Source organism: Acipenser ruthenus, unplaced genomic scaffold (genome assembly GCF_902713425.1).
Source record: "Acipenser ruthenus unplaced genomic scaffold, fAciRut3.2 maternal haplotype, whole genome shotgun sequence".
In the NCBI taxonomy this organism is placed as follows: domain Eukaryota; kingdom Metazoa; phylum Chordata; class Actinopteri; order Acipenseriformes; family Acipenseridae; genus Acipenser; species Acipenser ruthenus.
The window spans coordinates 27,501-30,401 of record NW_026707286.1 but is presented as its reverse complement, the minus strand read 5'-3'; positions in this window follow the sequence as shown (position 1 = coordinate 30,401).

Here is a 2,901-nt window from a genome sequence, read left to right as displayed (position 1 = left end):
AAGTCCGGACTATGGTCATCTAATGTTAAAGATAGGATTTTTTTTTTTAAAGTGCTTGGCCAATGACCATGTCCACCAAAAGGCTCGCATTGAAGGTAGACACGACCATGTCCACAACGGGACTTAGTCTCTAGCAGCAAAAACATGGAGGTCACCAAGGACACAAACGGCACACTGCTGCTGAAAACAGAGCCTCCAAACCCCACGAGGGCAACAGGCTTCAAGTGCACTGAAAGTCAGCGACACAAATGGCACACTGTTGCCCAAAACAGAGCCTCCAAACCCCGTGAAGGCAAGAGACTTAAAGTGCATTAAAAATAAAAAAATGTAAGGGACCCACACTGCCTACTCAAGCCCAAAACAGAGCCTCCAGCCCGGCCTGATCTGGCGCCAGGCGCGGGAGGGCAGCATACTTCCATCAGCATGGAAGTCCAGGACTGTAAGGGGACCCACCGCCTCCCCAAGCCGAAAACAGAGCCTCCAGCCCGACCTGATCTGGCGCCAGGCACGGGAGGGCAACAGACAGACTTCCAGAGAAGTGGAAGCTGCCAGGGGTGAATGGGAACTCTGCCCGGGGTGCAGAGCCTCCCACATGGCTTGACTTATTATTTTTACTTAAATATTTTTTTGATCAAAAGACCATGCCCTTAGTAATATGCACTTACCCCCCCAGTGTATCTGTTATCTAATAGCATTATGAGAGCAAGTCACTACTTCATGCCGACCTCCTGGAACTGCCGCTCGGCCACCCAGACCCACTTTGTCCACTAAGGTTTTTTGTGGCTATGGTAATGTATTATTATTATGTGTTTATTTAGCAGACACCTTTATCCAAGTCGACTTACAGAGACTAGGGTGTGTGAACTTTGCATCAGCTGCAGAGTCACTTACAATTACATCTCACCCGAAAGACGGAGCACAAGGAGGTTAAGTGACTTGCTCAGGGTCACACAGTGAGTCAGTGGCTAAGGTGGGATTTGAACCGGGGACCTCCTGGTTACAAGCCCTTTTCTTTAACCACTGGACCACACAGCCTCCAATGTAGCACTATTCTGACTCTAGTCAATTCTATTCTAACTATGGTCATTTAGCTCAATGGTGACTCTGGTCATGTAGCTCAATGGTGACTCTGGTCATGTAGCTCAATGGTGACTCTGGTCATGTAGCTCAATGGTGACTCTGGTCATGTAGCTCAATTTTGACTATGGTCAGTGCGGCAGTGTGGAGTAGTGGTTAGGTCTCGGGACTCTTGACTAGAAGGTCGTGGGTTCAATCCCAGGTGGGGGACATTGCTGCTGTACCCTTGAGCAAGGTACTTTACCTAGATTGCTCCAGTAACAATCCAACTGTATAAATGGGTAATTGTATGTAGAAAAATAATATAATTGTATGTAAAAATAATGTGATATCTTGTAACAATTGTAAGTCGTCCTGGATAAGGGTGTCTGCTAAGAAATACAGTGGCTCTCAAAAGTATTCACCCCCCTTGGACTTTTCCACATTTCATTGTGTTACAACATGGAATCAAAATGGATTTAATTGGGAGTTTTTGCCACTGATCAACACAAGAAAAGTCCATAATGTCAAAGTGAAAAATAAAATCTACAACTTGTTCTAAATTAATTACAAATATAAAACAGAAAATAATTGATTGCATAAGTATTCACCCCCTTTGCTATGACACACCTAAATAAGCTCTGGTGCAACCAATTGTCTTTAGAAGTCACATAATTAGTTGAATGGAGTCCACCTGTGTGCAATTAAGGTGTTTCACATGATTTCAGGTTAAATACACCTGTCTCTGGGAGGTCCCACAGTTGGTTAGTACATTTCCTAACAAAAACTACATCATGAAGGTGAAGGAACATTCAAAGCAAATCCGGAATAAGGTTCTTCAAAAGCACCAATCAGGGGTAGGATATAAGAACATTTCCAAGGCATTGAATATCCTCTCAGAGCACAGTAAAGTCCATTATTAAGAAATGGAGAGAATATGGCACAACTGTGAATCTGTCTAGAACAGGCCGTCCTCAAAAACGGAGTATCCGGGCGTATAGGGCACTAGTCAGGGAGGCCACCAAGAGGCCTATGGCAACTCTAAAGGAGTTACAGTGTTCCACGGCTGAGCTGGGAGACACTGTGCATATGGCAACAATAGCCCGGGTGCTTCACAAAACTGGCCTTTATGGGAGAGTGGCAAAAAGAAAGCCATTGTTGAAAAGAACTCGCATCAAATCTCGGCTAGAGTTTCCCAGAAGGCATGTGGGAGACTCTGAGACCAAGTGGAAGAAGATTCTATGGCCTGATGAGACCAGAATAGAGCTTTTTGGCCACAACGCTAAGCGCTATGTTTGGCGCAAGCCTAACACCGTACATCATCCTGAGAACACCATCCCTACCGTGAAGCATGGTGGTGGCAGCATCATGCTATGGGGATGCTTCTCTGCGTCAGGGCCTGGAAAGCTCGTGAAGATAGAGGGCAAAATGGATGCGGCAAAGTACAGAGAAATCCTGAAGGAAAACCTGCTGAAGTCTGCAAGAGACCTGGGACTTGGAGAAGATTCATCTTCCAGCAGGACAATGACCCCAAACATACAGCCAAAGGCACACTGGAGTGGCTTAAAAACAAAAAGGTCAATGTCCTGGAGTGGCCCAGTCAAAGCCCGGACCTCAATCCAATTGAGAATATGTGGAAAGAGTTGAAAATTGCTGTTCACCAAAGGTCCCCATCCAACTTGACGGAGCTTGAGCAATTTTGCAAAGAAGAATGGGCAAAAATAGCAGTGTCCAGATGTGCAAAGCTGGTAGAGACTTATCCAAATAGACTCATGGCTGTAATTGCTGCCAAAGGTGCCTCTACCAAATATTGACTCAAGGGGGTGAATACTTATGCAATCAATT